This window comes from Pinus tabuliformis, chromosome 1_1 (genome assembly GCF_031772625.1).
Source record: "Pinus tabuliformis cultivar Carrire ecotype Pingquan chromosome 1_1, CPIR1, whole genome shotgun sequence".
In the NCBI taxonomy this organism is placed as follows: Eukaryota; Viridiplantae; Streptophyta; class Pinopsida; order Pinales; family Pinaceae; genus Pinus; species Pinus tabuliformis.
Genome location: NC_142297.1, coordinates 777621669 through 777644529, shown reverse-complemented (window position 1 = coordinate 777644529; position 22861 = coordinate 777621669).

Sequence of the window (22861 nt, the reverse complement as noted above, 5' to 3'; positions counted from 1 at the left end):
GATCGGAGGTCTGCAATGGTTGGCACAATGGCTACATTTGGAAATTGTCAACATGGAGGCTAGCACGTGGTTGAAAAATGTTACAGAACCAAGGGCTAGGTCTAATTAGAGGGTCCTATCGACAATCATCGATCAAAGTTTTGCAATGTTTGGCTCATGTGCCATATTGAAATTTTGCCGTGATGCGGGATAGCAAGTGGTCGTGAAGGTTTAAAGAAAACAAGGGTTAAGTGCTTTATAAAGGGAAACAAGGCCCCTAGACAGGAGTCTATAGGCCTTAGCACGTTGAGGCTAAGCCTTAAGTCACAACCTTCAGTCCTGTGATGAGAAATTCATGAAAAGGGCTAAGCAGGAGGGAGCTATAAAATCAGAGATCGGTGATGTATGGTTGTTGGCATATGTGCAACAAGTGAAAAATTCTAATAAGGGGGCTCCGATGTGGTTAGCACTTGGTCTAGGAGAAACTCAGAAAACCAAGGGAACAGTGCATAACAAAGGGAGTATAACCCCCAACGGGAGTCTAAAAGCTTAAGCACCTTAAGGCTAAGCCATTGGTCATGGCCTTCAATTCGATGGTGAGAAATGCATGGTAAGAGCCTAGGCTAAAGGAGCTAGGAAATCGAATATCGATGATCAATAGTTTGAGGTTGCTGACATATGGGCAACAGATGAAAATCGCCAATAAGGGGGCTCTAATATGGTTGGCACTTGGTCACATCACCTAGTCCTATGGTTGAGATACATCAGGGAGCTAATCGAAAGGGGCTTGAATATCGAGATCGGAAATCAGAAATGTGTAACATTGCACCACTCCAAAGCTACGATGAGGAAAATCTGATATAGAATTATGGTGTGAATTCTCCAATAGCATAGTATAGGACTTTGAAGGCTAGATGGGTTGGCAGCTAAAGAGTAAATGTAGAGGCAGTGGATTTGGTCGTTGGCGATATCATGTGCATGCATTATAGAAATAAATGAAAAACAGAAAATCCATGTCAAAGCACTGTAAGCCATGAAGAGGCATGGAGAGTCTCAGTGGAGTGTGTAGGTGGACTAAGATTAAATTCTCAGCATGGAGAGCCTTAGTGATGGGAGAGCTGCAACATAGAGAGGATTGTGCCTAGCTTGAGTAAGTAGGTGGAATGAGAATTAATTCTCAGTATGGAGAAAATAGTCAAGATAGTCAGAGGCCCATTCATAAGTGAATGCAGTGGCAGAAAGAAAGTTCGATGCAGACAACCGAATGTAGGGCCATGCCTAAGTATAGTGCACAGTGTTAAACAAGGACAATGTGGCAACATCGATTGGGGTGAACAATAGAGGAACAAAACTCAAGAGCTTGATTAAGAATTGAGGGGGAAAGCATCAAAGTTTCCATAGAGCCAAGAGGAAAGAGATCTGAGTGTGAGCAGTGTTGTGTGAGGCTAAGAAAGAGCCAGTTCTATAAAGAGAGGATGAGAGTGCCTATGGAGAGGTAAAGAGACCCCGAGAGAAGTGAGCTATGTTTGAAAAGTGATAGTTGCTTGTGCATTGTGTAAGAAAGACTGAAGGTGCCTATGCGTTGTGTAAGCAAGGCTAAAGTGCATTTTCTCTGTGTTTAAGGATGAAGTGCCTATGTGCTATGTGGAAGGTCGAAGGTGAATGTGAGATGCTATGATCATAAGTCCGAGAGTTGATCCTGTCTTGTGTGATGCAAGGCCGATAGTAGACTGTGTGTTGTGGAGAGCAGAGTGGAAGAGAACATAGAGAATGTTGTTGAGAGTAGAGAGTAGAGGGTTGAGAGTGACTGTTGATGAGCAGATCACAGGGCTGCTGAAGAGAGTTGCAGAGAGTTGTAAAGTGCAACAGAGAGAGAAGAGATCAAAGTTGAGATCAGGGAGATTCATTTCCAAATCACAGAGGACATTCAATTCCTATTTGAATGTGGTTTGGTGCCTACAGACATGAAGTTGGTGCTTCCATCTCTAATGGAGCTTGGGAAGGCTTGAGGGTCAGTGCCTCCTGCAAGTTAGTTCTTGCATAAATCTGAGTTGCATGTTGGATCTTGCAACAAATCCATAAGGTCGGTGCCTCATATGGTGCTTCTGGTAAGTTGGATAGGTGTATACAAATAGAGGGGGTTGGTGCTTCGTACTAGTTGGTGCTAGCAAACAAATCAAAGGGAGTTGGTTCTTCCTGTGAGTGGGTGCTCACAAAAATAGACTGATGTAATATAGTGGGTTCTCTTAATTTACATCAATAACAACAAAAATCTTTGTGGTTTTTTCCCAAAGGGGTTTCCACGTGAAAAACCTTGTGTCTATGTGTATGATGCAGCTTATGGTTTGTTTGCTTGTGTGTTGAGATTATGTTTTTACCATATTATATACTGTTGCTGGTTATATGGTTGGATGCCAAGTTCAAATAAGAAAAGTAAAATGGCATAAAGAAGTAAAAATTAGCCTTAATACTGATTCACCAACCCCTCTCAGTGTTATCATTGTATCCCAACAATTGGTATAAAATCTAGGTTCCTTCAGGAATAGCTTAACCGTTAGAAGTTACATCAAATGGAAACAATGGATAATCTAGCACAGCTAACAAAAAGAGTCTCATTCTTAGATGAATCAGACTATGATATTGACTATGAAATATGGGAAATTAGAATGGTGTAATATTTACTGGCCTTAAGTGTTGACATGTGCCACTCCATTCATTATAGAGAAAAGAATGAGCATAATGAAAAGGCCAAGCATGTCATCATGAGAGGGATATCTAAGCTAGATGCTGACAAGGTGAGGCATTGTAATTCAGCAACAAAAGTGTTGGACAGTCTGCAATTTTTTCATAGTGGAGATAACCATGAGGCTTAAGAAGAGACTAAGGAGCCTTACTTCTCTAGCAATGAACTAGAAATTGGACAAGTTATTTCTCATCACATTCCTGATGATGAGGAAGATGTCTCAGAAGAGTGGCATGCTTCTCAGAAGCTATCACCTCTGGTGGTGAAGAATAGGATCCAGATGAAGGGATATTTTCTAAAAATAGGTTGATCTCAACTCTAAAGGAGATCAAGGACCTATCAGAGGAAATTCTCAAGCAAGAGGAGAAATGAAAAGTCTATGAGCTTGAGAATGGGAAGTTGAGAAAAACATTAGTTGAACTAAATGATCAACAAGAAGAGGCTAGCAGACTAAATGGGATATTAACCCATCAGCTGAGTGAAAAGGAGGCCTATTGCGAGAGATGACAAACTGAGGTAGTCTCATTGAGACATGACCTAGAAAAGTAAAAAATAGAGTTGTCTCAATGTCAGAAGCTTGAGGGTTCCAACAACAACAAAAGAAGGTTTTTGGACAACAATAACAACAAGGAATGAAGTAGTAGCAACAAAAGAAAAGGAAGCTGCAGAATGCCAAGCAACAACAACAACAAGTGAAACAGAAGCCTAAGAAGCAGTAGCAGCAAGTGCAGTAGAAGCCTAAGTAGCAACAATAGCAAGTGCAGCAAAAGAGGGCAAGGCAGATGCAAAGAAGAGTGCATGATAGCAATGAATGTTGTCATAGAAGGCACATGAAGAGCCATCAGAAGACCACTCCTCCTCAATGACATAACCTTTAGAGAAAAGGTAACTTCTATCAACAAATGCCTTTTTATGGTTTTTGTTTTTCTTGTTCTTCTTGCAATAATTATGGACATAAAGCCATAGATTGTAGATGGAACGCAAGGAAAAAAGATGTGTTGGGTAGAAGAAACCCAAGGATGCACAAAAAGGCTGGAAGAAGGCATGCTGGCCTAGAGAGGAGTTTTGGCAAAAGGGATGTAAAAAATGGTAACTCCTCTGCCCCTGTCTTAAACCAAATCAGATGCTATGATTGTGGCAATCTCAGGCACAAGAGAGTTGACTGCAAAAATGAGAAGAGACGAAATGATTCTCAACATATGAATTCGAATGAAGCATCTTGGAATTTGAAGAAAAAGAGAAAGAATAGAGTAGAAACATACTCATATGTCTTCAATTTGCTGTTGCAACAGAGAAAGGTGAATGGAGGAGGAAGAAGTCAAAAGAGTGATCCTCCTACTCTTGTAGAAGACCCTTCTGAAAGGAAGAGAGGCTTCAAGTTAATTTGGGTGAAGAAAGAGGAGTTGAATGAAAAATTTCCTCTACCCATGTGCAACCGAGAGAAGACCCAAATAGGGGCAAAGAAGAAGCAATATGGGAATGCTTCTATCAAGTCTCAACCATTAAATATCTGGAGAAATAAAGGGGATGATCTTCTCAGGGGGAATAGATCCTTTATTTCTCTTCAATAAAATAAGAGAAGGGCCTCAAGGGAGGCTGAGTAAGTCAAATGCAAAAGGCAAGAAGATGAACATAATGGTGCATCTGATGGATGAAGGTGGAGTGTAGCCAACATGAGGAGTACACAACAATATCCCTTGTTGTGGGAAGATGGGTTGCAGTGGAAGTGTGGAATGATAGGAAGCTCACATTCATTTCAGGTCCATAGGATCAGTCCCCATGCAAAGGCAAGGAAGCTTTGCAGGAGATCAGGGAGCATTGGCTCAGGGGGAGTTGCTTTGACAAAGCAGTAGCAGGCAACAATGGGCAACCTCAGAAAGGAAGATTGTTGAGCAAAGGAAAGGTTTGCATCTTTGATGAAACACTCTTATTTCATTTAAGTTGTAAGTTTATAATGTATATCAATCTTTTGTTCATGAAACACAATTGGTGTATGATTTTTCATGTCCTTTAACCCTCAATTGGTATAGCTATGTCAATTGGTTGTAATGGGCTCATGTTGAGAAACCATGTGTGAAAATGGACATTTCTTTTTGAGAAAAGGAATATAAGAGTTTGCCTAGTACAATGTTCCACTTGTATAATTTATTTTAATGTAATTGGTATGAATTATGAAGCAGTCCCCATAGTATGAGAATGATCTCAAGGGGAGAAGTGGAGATGCTCAATAAAATGAGAGCAGTCTCTAAAGAAGCAACAACAATGAAGAAGGGAGAGCCGAAATGCATCATTATAACTTGGTATTTGCAGCAACAACAATACCATGCATAGTTTAATGAGTATCAATCTTTTTTATACAAAAAGATGCATTGTGGATAGAGTGCTCAGCCAACAACCATAAGGTGTCCAAAACTGGAAGGACAAATCAGAGGCAGTATATGTTCAGGGGGAGCATATCACATTTGCCCAGTTTATGGAGCAACAACACTGTAAATCTTGGTAAATAGTTCTGCAAGTCAGAATGCACATCATGACAGCTAAACTCTAGTCCTCACAGTCAGTGAGAGCATGTGGAGAGAAAGGCATCTTGTAGCCCATTTCCATTGATGTCAAAGGGGGAGAAAAGTTGTGGAGAAGATGTGATGGAAAGAAGGTCATTTGTGACTCATGCCATGAGATGTGTGGAAGCAACTTGAGGTGTGGTCATCACTTAGAGAAAAGGATGGTGTGTTTCCATCAATAGAAAAGGGGGAGATTGTTGGATAGTTGGCATTATATGCATGGCCATTGGCCTAGAGAAGGCATATGCAAGTGTGTTGGCATTGATGTCAACAATCATGATGTGGAGATGTGTTGGGAAGTTGGCAGGCCTAACAGTTGGTAGGAGTGTTGGCATTGATGTCAACTAGACAATCTTGGTTGCTTATTGCAACAGATGTTGGTACTGATGTCTCAGAAGGAATCTCTTGGTAGTTACATGCTTCATGTAGAGAATCATCACAGTAGTAGGATTATTGGAGAAGCCATCAAATGATGATTACAGTGATGGTCCATGATGGAAGTCCATGGTTGTTGCAGGCCTCATGCTAAGGATACATTGTGGATGTAATTCCTAGCTATTTGGAGAGTTCAGCAAAAGAATACTGGTAGTGAGGTTGGAGCCATATTTTGAGGAATCATATGGGCTTAATGGCTAATCAGACCCTTTCCATTGGAAATTTCTCTAGAAGATCTTTCCAACGATTTGTGGAAGTCCATAAATGGACTTGTGGGTCAAAATTTATGACTTGCTAAATTTCAGGGTGTTAAAGTGTTATTCAGGGAAGAATCCCGCATATCACAGGTCCCGGCAATCGAAGGTCCCAACAATTAGAAATCAGAGGTCCTGGGAATTGGAAATTGGAGGTCCCGGTAATTGAAAATCAAGGATTCTAAGGTGCATTGCACAACGAATGCAATTTTCTGGTTTGCGATTAGAGATCTCGCATATTGGAACTCCTGGTGAATCGGAGGTTCCGACGAATAACATAATGGAGGTCCCGACGAATCCCATATCGGAGGTCATGGTGAGTTGCAATAAATGATCCTTGGTGGATGGCATCAGTGCGGCAAACAGAAAAATGCCATTATTTGAGCCTCTAGTGTTAAATATTCGGGAGAGCCAAAAACAAAAATACAAAGGAATTCATTGCAAAACAATGGTTGGCGAGCCTCTTTCTCTCTCCTCTAGGAGGACACATGGAGGCATCTGATTGGGTTCGATGAGGACACATGGCAGATTCTAGTAAGCCCTGATAAGGACACATGGAAGCAAGTGGTGAGCTTCGGTGAGGACACATGGAAGGATCTGATTGGTTTCGATAAGACCAAGTGGCAGCTGACGTCAGCATGACATGGCAGTACAAAAGGACACGTGGAAGGCATATTTTACCATTTTGGGTGGCCTAATGGGCCATATCCATGTGATACATGTCACCACTTAGGGAGTGCCACATGGTAGTGATGACATCACATCGGTGATCAGAGATCGGAGGTTTGTGATTGTTGGTGCATTGGCCGCATTTGGAAATCATCGATTAGAGGGCTCTGACATGGGGGATAGCATGCGGTCGTGAAGTGTTACAAAACCAAGGACTAGGGATGAACAGAGGGGCCTATCGGTAATTGACGATCATAGGTTTTCAATGGTTGGCTCATGTGCCGCAATGAAATTTCATGAGGATGTGGGATAGTAGGTGGTTGTGAAGGCTTAAAGAAAACAAGGGCGTGGTGCTTTATAAAGGGCAAAAAGGCCCCTGGACAGGAGTCTATAGGCCTTAGCACCTTGAGGCTAAGCCTTAGGTCACAACCTTCGGTCCTGTGGTGAGAAATTCTCGATAAGGGCTAAGCAGTAGGGAGCTAGGAAATCAGAGATCGATGATAGACGCTGTATGGTTGTTAGCATATGTGGAACAAGTGAAAAACATCGATAAGGGGGCTCCGATGTGTTTAACATTTGGTCTAGGAGAAACTAGGAAAACAAAGGGCACAATGCATAAAAAAGGGAGTGTAGCCCTTGGTGGGAGTCTAAAATCTTAAGCACCTTAAGGCTAAGTGACTAGTCACAACCTTCGGTCCGATGGTGAGAAATTCATGGTAAGAGCCTAAGCGAAAGGAGCTAGGAAATTAGAGATTGGTGATTGGCGGTTTGTGGTTGCTGAGATATGGGAAACAAATGAAAGTCACCGATCAAGGGGATCTAATATTGTTGGCGCTTTCTCACAACACCTAGTCCTATGGCTAAGATACATCAGAGAGCTAATTGAAAGGGGCTTGAATATTGGAGATCGAAAATCGGCAATGTGTAACATTACACCACTGTAAAGTTGCGATGTGGAAGCTTTGACATAGCACTATGGTGTGAATTCTCTGATAGCACAGTACAGGACTTTGAAGGCTGAATGGGTCAGCAACTGAAGAGTAAATGTAGAGGAAGTGGAGTTGGTCACTGGAGATATCTTGTGCACGCATTATAGAAATAAATGCAAAATAGAAAAGCCATGTCGAAGTACTATAAGCCATGAAGAGGCATGGGGAGTCTAAGTGGAGTGTGAAGGTGGAATAAGATTAAATTCTCAGCATGGAGAGCCTCAGTGATGGGAGAGCTTCAACATAGAGAGGACTGTGCCTAGCTTGAGTAAGCAGGTGGATTGAGAATTAATTCTCAGTATGGAGAAAATGGTCAGGATAGTCAAAGGCCCATTCTCAAGTGAATGCAGTGGCAGAGACCAAGTCCGACACAGACATAAGAATGCAAGGCCATGTCTAAGTATAATGTTCAATGTTAAACAAGGAAAATGTGACATCATCAATTGGAGCGAACAAGAGAGGAATAAAACCCAGGAGCTCGATTGAGCATTGTGGGGGAAATAAGTATAGTTGCAAGAGAGCCAAGAGGAAAGATTTCTGAGTGTGAGCAGTGTTGTGTGAGGCTAAGGAAGAGCCAGTTCTGTAGATAGAAGTTGGGAGTGCCTATGCAGAGGTAAAGAGACCCTGAGAGCAACGATTTGTGTGTGAAAGGTGATAGTTTCCTATGCACTTTGTAAGCAAGGCTAAAGGTGCATGTGCACTGTGTAAGAAAGGATGAAGGTTCTTGTGTGCAATGTAAGCAAGGCTGAAGTTCTTGTGCTCTCCGTTTAAGGTTGAAGTGAACTTGTCCCATGTGGAAAGTCGAAGATGCCTGTAAGCTTCTGTGAGAAAAAGTCTGAGAGCAGAGCCTATGCTATGTGATGCAAGGCCAAGAGAAGACTATGTGTTGTGGAGAGCAGAGTGGCAGAGAGCATAGTGAATGTTGTTGAGAGCAGAGTGAAGAGGGCTGAGAGTGACTGTTGTTGAGAAGATCACAGGGTTGCTGAAGAAAGCTACATAGAGCTGCAAAGTGCATCAGAGTGAGAAGAGATTAAAGCTGAGATCAGGCAAAGTTGCTACCAAATCACAGAGGACATTCAATTCCTATTTGAATGTGGGTTGGGGCCTACAAATAGGAAGTTGGTGCTTCCATCTCTATCTTAGATCGGGAAGACTTGGGGGTCAGTGCCTCCTACAAGTTAGTGATTGCATAAATCCAAGGTGCTACAGGTTGGTGCTTGCAACAAATCCATGAGGTCAGTACCTCATATGGTGCTTTTGGCAAGCTAGACATGTGTCTACAAACATAGTGAATTGGTGCTAGAAAAGAAATCAAAGGGAGTTGGTGCTTCCTGTGAGTGGGTTCTCACAAAAATAGATTGATGTAATAGAGTGGGTGCTCTTAATTTACATCAATAACAACAAAAATCTTTGTGGTTTTTTCCAAAAAGGGTTTCCACATGACAAACCTTGTGTCTATGTGTATGATGCTTATGGTTTGTTTGCTTGTGTGTTGATTTTATGCTGCTTCCATATTATATATTGTTGTTGGTTATATATTTTGATTCCAAGTTTAAATACGTAAAGTAAACTGGTATAAAGATGTAAAAATTAGCCTTAATACTGATTCACCCCCCTTCTCAGTCTTATAATTGTTTCCCAACAGAAACTTCCCTCGATTCTTCACAAATGAAGAATTAGATTGAATAGGGAGACTTGCTACTGAGGAGGAAGTTTTAAATAATCTTAAGAAGATGCCCAAAGGCAAACGTCCCAGACCTAATGGTTGGGGTGTAGAATGTTTCTTGTCCTTGTTTGATTTGATTGGAAAAGATATCTTAGAGGTGGTTGAGGATTCTAGAAGAAAGGGGTTTGTTTATGGAAATCTTAATGCCAGTTTCCTTACTTTAATTCCTAAGTTGGTAGACCAAAGTATTTTAATGATTTTAGGTTGATAATCCTATGAAATTATTTGTACAAGATAATCTCTAAGCTAACTACTAATAGTTTGAAGGTTGGTTTATCAAATCATATGTGATTGACTCAATTTGATTTTCTCTACAACAGGAATATTCATGATGCAATTGAGACAACACATGAGGTTATTCATACAATTAAGGCTTGGAATTTTCTAGCTTTGGTGATGAAGATTGATTTTAAAGAAGCATATGATAGAATGTATTGGTTCAAGATATCTTTTAATACAATTTGTTTTAAAATTTGAAGTTGTGTCTTAGATCTTGGGTTTTATTTGATCTGATAATTATGTTATTCTTATCAATGGTGAACCTTCTGAATTCTTCAGGGAATCAAGGGGAGTAAGGCAAGGATTCCACCTGTATCCTTTTCTATTTTTTTCTCACTATTGAAGGCTTAAGTAGGCTAATAATGGAAGCAAATGAGAATGGTAGAATTAAAGGAATATAATTCGGTCCTCATGTGATGATGACAAATAGGAATATTATTTGATAAAGGGAATGCGGATGAATGGAAGATGTTTAAATAAATTTTGGATTGTTTTTGTAATGCCACAGGCATGGAAGTAATCCTTGATAAATTGATTGGTCTTAATAGTAACCTAGAGGAGGAGAATTTGTTATCCATTAAATATATTTTTCCTCTCAATTTTGGTATGCTAAATGATGGTTTTAAATATCTTGAATATTTCCTTAAACCAAATAATTATAGAGTAGATTATTGGTTCTGGATTTTGAGGAAAGTGGAAAAACACATTAATCTTTGGTGTAATCAATGACTCTCTTTAGGAGGCTGATTGATTCTAGTGAAATTTGTTATAGAGAGCTTTCCGGTTTTTTGGCTAACCTTAGCCAAAATTCCCAAAATTATTTTAATGTCAATAAGGAAATTGAGTGCTCGAATTTTATGGATTGGAAAGAATAAAAAAAGAAGCTTGTATCTGGTGAAGTGGGAAAGATTAGAAATTCCAAAAAAGTTTGGAGGCTAGGGCTTCAGAAATATGGAGTTGTTAGCTTTAGCCCTTGCTGTAAAAAATGGATGGTGGATGTTTTTTGAAAACAAATTGTGTAGCTTGATCATAATGTTCAAATACCTAAAGAATAAGTTAGTGGAAGTATGGTTAAGGCAATAGTCAATATCGACTAGGGCGAGTCAATTAATTGGAGAAATGTGATCCGAGGGATACAAGTTATGGAAAATTGATAATGGTAGGAATGTATTAATTGGACAAGAGTTTTGGATTGAGTGTGACGATAGGCACCAAATATCAACAGATCTAGTATAATTTCTAAATTCCCATGGTGTTTATTATATTACGGAGGTGGCTAGAGATGGTCACATGAATGTTGACAATCAAGTCTAGGATTCTGCTCAGTATTTACAAATCCCACTAGTTTTTATAGGTGAATGGAATATTTTTTTTATGACTTGGGGAAAGCATGTATTTTTTTTAAATAGGTATCAAGAGGATAGTGTTTCTTGGTCTAATAATAAGAAATGTGGGGTTATTTTATAAAAGCAAGAATACAATGCTTAGATTCAACAAAATATGACCTGTGAATCAAATTTAATTTAGTTTGGAAGGGTTAAGAACCCCTGAAATGTCATATTTTTTTTTATGGATTCTACTTAAAAATAAAATTCCTTCTTGGTATGTTTCAACAAAAAAAGGATGTGAAGGTCATATAGTCAATGTTTTATGTCGTTAGAACAATGAATCTATTGATCCTTTATTTATTTTTCCCCTTTGTGAATATTATGGAAAGAGGTTTTGTTAGTCCTAGCAATAAAAAGTTTGTGGTTTGGGAACTCTATTAAAGAAAGTTAATGGCTTTGGGTTCAAATATTTAGTTTTTCCTCTTTTAAATTTCTCCCAATTTTTGTGATGCGGGAAATTTGGTTAGGGAGAAACGTATTTATTTTTCAAAAATGATGTTGTATGCTCAACAATGATTGCACATAATTCTAGAGTTCCTTTTCTAGAACAAGTTAAGTCACTGAAATTAAATAAGACAAGAATTATAAGGGAGCTCCTGCTATCTAAAGGAATTGTATGGGGTTATTTGATGGTTCTTTCTAAAGGGAGAATTATGGGGTTGGTGTTGTCATTTTATTCCTTCAGAATGTGGTTCTAAAATGCAAGTTGGGCATTGTAAATTGTATGAATTTCATTGTTGAGTTGATTTCTCTGTTGTTCATTGAGGTTAAATTTGTGGGAGAAAGTGAAGGTTTTTAAATTGATTGGTGATTTCAAAATAACAGTGGATTAGTTTAATGGAAAATTGGATCTTATAATCCTTCAATTGGAATCTTAGAAAAGGAAGATCAAACAATTACAACAATAGTTTGATGATCTTTTGATCCTTCGTTATTATGGGAAGCACAATGTTCTAACAGATATGCTCTCAAAGGAAACTTTACTTTTGGATGTTGGCATTTGTACTATTTCATAATTTCACAATGGTGTTTTATTGTAAGTCTTTACCTTTAATCTCTTTGATCCTTATTTTCCCATGACAAGTTAGTCTTTATTCTTTATGTATGATTGAAGCATATTTTGGATGATAAGATAAAATTTCGAGATATAAAGTGAGATACCATGCAACCAAGAGATTGTAATTTTTTATTTCTATTATCAAAAGTATGTTTTTTCTTCTGGAAAAAAAATAAAATAAATTATTCTTTTTCTTTACATTAATTTTCTTAGAGTTTTTTTTTATTAATGTTTATTTTGGAATAGGATTTTCATAATTGTAATTTAATTATTAAATGGATAGTAGGGATTTAACTTTCACAAAATATTCATAAAATTTAGCAATATTCATTGGGTAGATGGTAGGGATTTAACTTTGACGAAATATTTTTAGTAGTAGTCATAGATACATGATTGAGATTTATTTCAAAAGTTGTTATGCCATTTTTCTTTTTGTTTTTTATTAAAATATACATGTATTTAACTCATGTATAATTATTTTTATAGATAATAATAATAACAATAAAGAAGGTATAATTTAGTTAATTTCTATGTTTATTTTTTATTTAAATATTGACTCGTATGAGATGTACCATAAGACAAATGTCTTAATACCCATTACATATTAATGTTTATACATATTTATCAACCATTTAATTTATATGACTATGTTAGTTATTAGAAATACGCTTATTAGTTTTAGTTTAATCTTTCTATTCTATTTTTCTCTTTTCAATTCATCTCTTTCTTCTTTTAATTAAGTTAAATTCATTTTTTTTTTCTTTCTTTCCATACTCAATTCAATAATAATAAGAAATCAAGATCGATATAATATTTGTTTTCCATACTCATTATAATAATAAGAAAAAATCAAGATCCATATAATATTTACTTATTTCATTTTTTTTAGTGCTTGTGTGCTCATTGTGTTAGTTATGAATCGGACATATAGAAGCTATTTGATTTTTTAAATTATGTTTTATATTTTGTTTTTTGGTTATCTTATTAGTTCTTTCTCAGTGAAATGTGCTAAGCATTGATATAAATGCATATTAATTACGGATATACCAAGTGTCGAGTGGGATCAATTCTGGTTATATGAAAACAATTTGCATGTCAAGATATTGGTAGCATGGATGTGACTTACTTGATTCCTTTATTTATCATATTAATAGTCAATATGAGTCGATTAAGCTTATTATGGAGACTAAGGTCAATGGTAGTCTTCCCTTCCTTGATGTACTTATCTCAAAAAAATGGGATGGTACCTTTTATCACCAATGTTATCATAAAAAAACTCATGCTGAGCAGTACCTTCATGCAAGCTCCCATCACTATCCTCCTCAGAAATTTGGTGTTCTCCACACTCTAGCCACTAGAGCTCTAAGGATTTTTGATGAAAGTCACTTTGAAAGTGAAAAATCCCATCTGCTTGAAGTTTTTGAAGATAATGGCTATAATAGAAACCTAGGTCTCAAAGCATTTCGAAAAGCTAGCCTCGGACCTAAAGGATCCCCATGGTTTTGCAAACTGCATGCAACCATGCAACTTCCTTTCATTCTCAGAACCACTGACAAGATTGCACGCATTCTAAGTAAGAATAAGGTGCATGCTTCCTTTAAGCCTCTCAACACTATCTGAAGCTCCCTTAAGTCAGTCAAGGATCATGTTGACCCTAATAATATGAAAGGTGTTTACTTAGTCCCTTACTCATGTGGAACACCCTATATTGGAGAAACAGGTCATTCCATCAAGCAAAGGATCCAAGAGCATGCAGCAGATATTAGGCATAATAGATCTCGCTCGTCTTCCTTAGCTGAGCATGCATCTAATACTAAACACCACATATGTATTGAATATTCCTGGATTTTAGCTAAAATTGATCATTTCCATCATAGGAAGTTCAAGGAAGCTTTAGAAATTGAGAAACATGGTAACAATCTGAATAGGGATGAAGGTTGGAAAATTAGCAACAACTGGATCTCTACTCTCCATTCCTAGTTTTGATTTATGTTATGATCTTCTCTTTTTATTTGTATTTTGATTATATATATATATATATATATATATATATATATATATATATATATATATATATATATATATATATATATATATATATAATATTTGTAGATGTTGTTGGAAATTGTATATTTCTTAATTCTCCATTTATATTTTATTTTTATTATTTATTTATTTATTTTTTACTCATTAATCCTGTTTTTGAATTCCTTTACTTTTTCCATAATTTTAGCCTTTCATATTTATATTTTCCTTACTTTCCAATTTTATTTCAATGTATGAGGATGTTTTTGAACGTTTAATCTCATTTTCATTTTACCTTGAATTTATAACTTTTTTGACTTTCTAATGGATCAATTTGTTTCTTCTTGTTTTCTTTGAAGCATCTCTCTCTCTCTCTCTCTCTCTCTCTCTCTCTCTCTCTCTCTCTCTCTCTATATATATATATATATATATATATATATATATATATATAGATATATATATATATAATGTTAATGTTAGATCAGATACTCCACCTTTTCTTCGATGATGAATCACAGTAGAGGGTTTGAAACGTTGGCTCCAAGAAAATATTCGATGTGATCTCTTCGAAAAAATTCTCTTCTAAATATTTAAACCCTCTTAATGCTTTCTAAATCCATGTTTAAGATGGATATACACACTCACAACACAGGAGGTGTAATTTTTCATTTTTTAAATCACATTTTTCAATCTATAGATGGATACAATACCTTCACAGTTTAAATTTCCAATTCCAACAAATCTTTGCTAGATTTTCCACAAAATTGACCCAAAAGTATACCTGAAAAACCTAAAATAGTAAGATTACTTGAAATATTTTAACTACAAGAATTTACTTTTTTAAATCACTTTAAATAATATATACATATATGGATAGTTTACACTGGAATATTTTACTTAATATGGCATTGAAATTATTTTATCTATAAACTAAATTGTTCATATTAAAATGTTTTTTATTATTAATATATTTTTAAATACACATCAATATTACCAATCTTGTATAGTAAGATATTTTATTTATGATTCATATTGGATATTGTTATTATTAATAATATTTTTTCAATGTCAAATATCAAATTTATGTAAGAATTGAATGAATTACACATTTTTCTTATTAACATGTAACTTAATTATTTTAATTTTAATTACTTGTTCATTTTGAGCGTTGAAATATTTTCCTATGACCAACATTATTACAGACACATACTGTGTGTGTGATTTTGAAATATGGATATTATGTTTATATTGAAATATTTATAAGGAAAATATAATATTTTCTATTTTAATTACTTTATCTCTTCAAAATTGATATGAAATCATGTTTTTTTCTTCCCCGAAGAAAAAATATTAATTTTATTCAAGGAATAAAATTGCATTTTGCATATGCTAAAAAAAATTAATCATGCCAACCAAAGGTTGGAACCCAAAAAGGAAAATCAAAATAAGCATATTATGTCTAAGTGTAATAAAGAAACACTTAGCCTACCCCTTTCTACCTTTCTTCTTCTCAAATTTTCGCTAGACTCCTTATGAGGGAGAAACATTTACAATTGCTAAATGAATTTCATCCACCTTCAAAGAGACTTGTTTTTTCTACATCTAAACTCTTAGAGACATGGGACCATTTCACTCTACTCGCCTCTAGTTGAGGGGGTGCTTCCACCACCTGTTACACTACAATATCTTCTTTTTTCAACATTTCTTTGGCTTTGGACCATTATTCTCGGATGCTCTTCCCCTCCATTTTATGGTTGGCCTCGTTGTTCCTGAACCTCCACATTCATATGATTCTCCATAATTTCCTCCTCCTCTTATGAGAGGTGCAGATCTAGAACCTGCCATCCTTTTGGATTTTTGGGATGCCACTTTTTCCTATTTGGAGCTATCTTTTCTTGTGGATAGGTGTTTTGTAAATGTCAATTTTGGAAACAAATGCAACACCTGAAAGTTGCGTTCTCAAAATATATTGGCTGGGTCCAATGAAATATATTGTGAATTAAGTGGATATGATTAGGTAAGCCTTTGCTAACGTCTACATCTACACATATTTTGGAAAAGGTGAAAATTCCTTTGTCAGCTCTTTCTAGATTTGTCTCTATGGATTTTCCCAATGTAACACCCTCCTCCCACATCTACCCAAGCAACCGATAAACTAGGGTAAATATGCGACGAGAGGCCACTATGATATGATTCGACCTCCTAAGTCTCTTTAAGGAAGTGGAACTGATGAAATCACACCATACAAACATTCAACTTCAGCATTAGGATCCTCAGGAACCAACCCATCCTTTTTGCCAACCAACCTCTGGGTCCCACTTAGATTTTGGACCACTTCACCCCCAGATGCTCCCATTTTATAGGTCTCTCAGCATCCAGGAGGATCTCGCCTATCTCATGATAAGGCATGTCAGTTTCCAAGGACTATTTTGCTTAGTTTTGTGCTAGCATCCTCGATAGTTGAGCCACTTTTTTAGGCCCAGAGCCTAGGTCATTGCCCATAATTGAATCACACCTTTAGAATAGTAAGATAACAAGTGAATGGCAGTATAAATTCAATTACTTGCATAATACCTTGACTAGACCTCTACTAGCCATGACAAGAATTTCATCAAACATATCACAAATATGTAATCTATAGGTGTAAATAACATATCTGAGCATAGGAGTCTCATACTTAATTGAGAATCACTAAGAAGCATTGATTCCTCAACACATTGGCTGCCATTTCACCCATGAGGCCATAGATACATTGTTCATTCATTTACAAGTAAAAACATGATGAGATCCAAACATAACTACTGTCATAAAACATATACATAAACAACATAATAGCAACAGAAATACCAATGAAATAACATCCATATAAACCACAGATAACCAGTATAATACTCATATAAATACAAGGAGAAATAACCTCATATTGATGATGCAAAATCCAAACCCGGGATGGTACTACCATATTCCACCTGATTGTAGAAAGGTTGATCCAAATCTCTCTTCAGTCATTCATCCTCGTGCCATATTTCAAAAAAGAATGTGGGATCTCATACACACATCAATCCAAAACCATCCAGGGCTTCCAGAGACCATCCACCTCAACCCCTCAAACAGTGATTCCACCTCACGGTCGAACATGACAAAACCATCATTAGATTGTTCTTTATCCAAGCCCTCTAGGGCTCCAGAGCATCTGTCCAACCAAGGAAACCAAGACTAGTAACTCAACCCACAACCTTTTCAGGGCTTCCAAGACCAGTAACTCAACCCAAGTTATTACAGGGCTTCTAGAGAATTTGTCCAACTAGGGATTCCAGGACTAGTAACTCAACCCAAGCTAAGATAGCATGAGAACCAACCAAAACAAAACAAGGAAAATAAATCCACAATCACCATGGTTATCCAGGAAATGGAAAGGCTAGGCAATCCACTGTCAATCTTGGCCATCCTCCATGCCAATGATAGATCATAACCAACAAACCACATGCATATGCCATGCATGCCAAAACCAGTGAGGAAAAAATACATGCATCTAAGCACCCGCAATAAAAACCCATTGTATCTGTTGATCCTGATGTCCTCTTGTGATTTCCTACTCTTCCTTTTCCTTGTTGCTCCAAAAATCCAAGTATGCCACAATCTCCAAGAGTGCTCCAATAAAACTCTAAGTATCCAAGAGTATGAGAGATGGAGTATAATGAGAGAGCTCCAAAACTGAATTGGTAAAAGGTTATCAACTGATCCTCATAAGCCTCTTTATGAATGAGGCCTCTATTTTCTTCATTTTTCATTATTTTCCTTCATTTTCCTTCTCGCATGCAACCTATGACCTTTCACCTCCATTTTCTCCTAATTTTCGTTATTTTCATAAATAAATGTGTGGAAAATGCCATTTTTCCTTTCCAAAGCCTTAGCCATTGCCTTTTCCACTTTCCTTAGCCATTAATACCCAAATTAACACCCACACTAAGATGTCTTGCCCAACATTCAAGTTTAGAATAAGTGTCTCATCAACCATGGTTATTATTTTTCCTTTATTAACTTTTATTACATGGAATTTTCACCAAGGCTGTTACAGAACCCTCCCCCTTGGGGGACCACCATCCTTAGTGTTCAACAACACCTATAACCATAAGACTGTTATAACCAAAATATATTTCCGATGGGGCTTTATAACTTAGCTCGATGCAGTTTTTACAATGATTAACCTATTGAGAATAAAACCAACATTAAAACATAACAAACATAACATCATAATGACATAACACACGTACCACTTATTGGAGCTTTATAACATATCTCATGGTGGTATTTACATCCATATACATAGGTACATATATCAAAATCACCAAAACATGTACCAAAACATATACCAAAGACATATACCAAAACACCATACAAAAGTTGCTTTACCTCAACCAACAAACAATGAAGGATACATAGCCCACATATGACCCGCCATCTCCCATGTAGCTTCATCGGGACCAAAGTACTTCCATTGCACTTTAACCTACTCGATTGCTCGGTTTTAGAGCATGAGCACTTTTTTCTTCAATATACACTGAGGCTTCGACTAGAATTCTCCATCTGGTTCCACCTACAATACAGTCCAATAAATCACATGATCAACATCTCTAACATACTTCTTAAGTAATGAAAAATGGAAAACATCATGGACTTTCACTCTCGGAGGTAGTGCAAGTTGATAGGCTACTAGCCCAATCCTCTCAATAATGATGAAGGGTCCACAAAATTGTGGTTACATCTTGGCACATGATCCAATCCGTCAGGAGATATTCTTTGGTTTGATGCACAAGTACACCTTATACCCAACCTAGAACTACTTGAACAACATGTTCTGATCTGCATAACTCTTCTTCCTATCATGTGTTTCATTTACATTCTTCTTGATTGCCTGCATTTCTTGTTCCATGTCCGCCAACATGTCCGGTCCAATCATCACCCTATTAACTGGATCACTCCAATTGATGGGAGTATTTCAATTCCATCCATACAATGCCTCAAATAGACTCATCCTCAAAGATTCCCGATACCCATTATTGTAAGCGGACTCTACCAATGGAAGGTACTCTTCCCACTTTCTTTGTTGATCCAATATCTTGCTGACCCTCTCTGTCTATCCATATGTATATGGATGATAAGTTGTACTAAAGGCAAACGTTGTGCCCAAACCTACAAATAACTCCTTCCAAAACTTGTAAGTGAACTTCACATCCCTGTCTGACACAATCTTATTCAGAACACCATGCAATATGACCACATCTCTGATGAATATCTGTGATACATCGTTAGCTGAGAATATAGACTTCACTAGAATAAAATGTGAAACCTTTGTCAACCTGTCCACAATGACCATGATGGAATCATGTTGCCTCACTATCCTCGACAAACCTGTCATGAAGTCCATGGAAATGGCTTCCCATTTCCACTATGGAATATAAATCAGCTATATCAGTCCACCTGGGTGCTTACACTATGCCTTCACACGCTGACAATTAAAACACCTAGCCACAAACTCTGCTATATCCTTCTTTAGATTCAGCCAATAATAAAATCTCTTCACTGTTGTCAGTGTCTTATGATAACATGGGTGACCTAAATATGGTTTCACATGAAACTTTATCAAGATCACCTTATTGAGTTCACTGTTGTCTGGCACATATATCTTGTCTCTAAATCTAACCAATCCATTTGCTGTAAGTCAATAGTCCACATCGTGTGCACTTGCACGTGTACCTATACTACTACTTGTACATGTACTACTACCTATACCTGTACTACTACCTATACATGTACTTGTACTACTACCTGTACCTATACCTATACCACCACATGACCTGTACTATGTTGCAACTTGTGCATAATCTCCATGTACCTGACATCGTGTTAACCTGCCTAGAATATCCTATCCTGTAAGTATGTCCCATAGGAGATCATAGTTGCTAAGTGATTTACCTGTATCCATCTACTAAGAGCATCTGCCACTTTGTTCTCTTTACCTTTGATATACCTTATCTCAAAATTGAACTCACTGATCATAACCAACCACCGAGACTACCTTCCATTGAAATTTGGTTGGTCCAATAGATACCGCAACCCACTGTGATCACTCATCAACACAAATATCCTCCCTAGAGGATAGTTCCTCCACATATTCAATGCATGTATAATCGCCGCCAACTCAAGATCATGTGTGGGGTAGTTATGCTCGTGCTCATTCATTTTTTGTGACTCATAGCATACCACCTTTCCATCTTATATAAGGACTCCACCAAGTCCTTTCTTGCAAGAATCTATGCATACTACAAACTCTTTGTTCGGATCTTCAATACTTAACACTTGTGCAAGTGTCAAAAACTTCTTAAGCTGCTCAAAACTGGCCTCACACTCATCTATCCACTCAAACTTCTTACCTTTCCTCTGCAATGATGTAATAGGATAAGCAATCTATGAGAAGTTCCTGATGAACCTTCTGTAATAGCCTATCAACCCCATGAAAGATCTCATCTCATCTAGATCCTTAGGAGATACCCACTCCATGATGGCCCTTATCTTTTCTGGATCTATTGCAATGCCTTCCTTGGAGACAACATGCCCTAGCTAATGTACCTCAGTCTAAAAGAAACTACACTTGTTGAGCTTAGCATACAACTAATGCTCTCTCAACAACCTCAACAATGCTGCTAAATGTTTGACATGCTATTCCTTATTTTTAAAATATACCAATATGTCATCAATGAACATAATAACAAACTTATCCAAATGCATATGCAACACGCTATTCATCAAGCACATAAATGTAGCTAGAACCAAATGGAACTACAACAAACTCATAATGCCCATACCTACTCCGAAAAGTTGTCTTGTAAATTTCCTCCTCTTTGATGTGTACCTAGTGGTATCTGAATCTCAGATCAATCTTCGAGAACATTGTTGCTCCATTCAACTGATTGAACAAGTCATCAATCCTCGGTAATGGATACATGTTCTTGATGGTCACTTTATTCAATTGCCTATAGTCAATGCATAATCTGAGAGTACCATCTTTCTTCTTCACAAAAAATACTGGTGAGCCCCATGGTGATACACTTGTCCTAATATATCCCTTGTCCAACATTTCCTTCAACTGTAGCTTCAACTCCACCAACTTAGGTGTACTCATCCTGTAAGGTGATTTTGACGCTGAAGCTGCCCCTCACACTAACTCAATAGAAAAGTCTACCTCCCTATGAGGTGGAAACTCTGAAATATCTTCAGAAAATACATCTTGAAACTTTTGTACAACTGGGTACCTACTCAAAACATATGCATCCTCAACTTCCTTACCCTTGTCACTATAAATGTTCATTATGAATAACATAAACCCTTTTCTTCGACTGCGCTTTTCCTGCATACTTGTCACCATCGTAACTGATGTAGCTTTCTTATTTCCCTGTAAAACTATTGGTTCCCTATTATCATCCAAGCACTCAATGGCCTTGTCATAACAATCCATGCTGGTTATATGAAGGTACAACCAATCCATTCCCAACAACATATTGTACGATCCGAACGCTAATACATTCAAATGTGTTGCGGTAGGCATACCATTAAAATCAAATGCACAAGCTCTTACCCAATGATGGACCCTATTCTTTGTACCTATAGTCAACTATACTAACCAAGATTTTGCATGAAATTCCTTGATCAAACCACACTTATCCACCAAGTCAGGACTAACATATCTATAATTATATCCATGGTCAATCAAAATATAAATAACTTGATCATAAATCTTACCATGCATCTCAATGATAGATTCCTGATGGTGTGCTTGTTTGTTATCCAATGCTTCATAGATACGAGGAACGCTTTGACCAACATCCCCAATAGTCTACGTGCCCTGTGCACTATATCTATGAGGCCTACCACCCTGATTCTGTGGAAAATATCTCTTGCAATGATCTTTGCCACAATTCCAACACTCTATAGGCTTCCATCATGCATCCTTGTTATGTTCCTCAAATAGAAATCCATTTCCTCTATCTAATGCATTGAAATTCTTAGATGGAATTCCATTCTCTTTATTACCTGCACCCTGAGACCTTACGTGCTTGTTATCCCATTTTCCTTTTTTCTTTGCATTACCTTTCGAGTCTGATTTAGTCTCATATATGTGCTTCAATTTCTTATAGAAATTCTTTAGCTTTCGAATGGCCTCCTCCAATGATCTAGGCTCATCGAACTCAATCCTATCTTTGAATGCCATTGGTAACCCACTAGTGAACCTCTGAACTTTAGCCTTCTACTCCTTGAGGTAAGGCATTGCAACCACCCTCCTCCCACATCTACCCAAGTAACTGTCCAACTGGGGTAAACATGTGCTGAGAGCGGTCACTATGATATGATTCAACCTCCTTGGTGACCTTAAGAAAATGGAATTGACTAAACACACCAACCATACCTTCCACATCAACAACAACACCCCCAGGAGACATCTCAACCACTCAGACATGCTACCCCTGGGTCCCACTGATCCTTTAGACCTCCTGAACTCATGAAAATCTCATGCTATGGGCATGCCAACGTCCAGGGACTTATGGACACTCTCACATGTCTGCAAACCAACGTCCAGGGAATTTTCCCAGCATACCTGTTCCAACGTCTATGAAATTCAAGACACTTTTATAGCACGGAATTCCGGCCACTGCTCAGAACATGTTGTAACCTTTAGATCCTTCAAGGACATGATGACA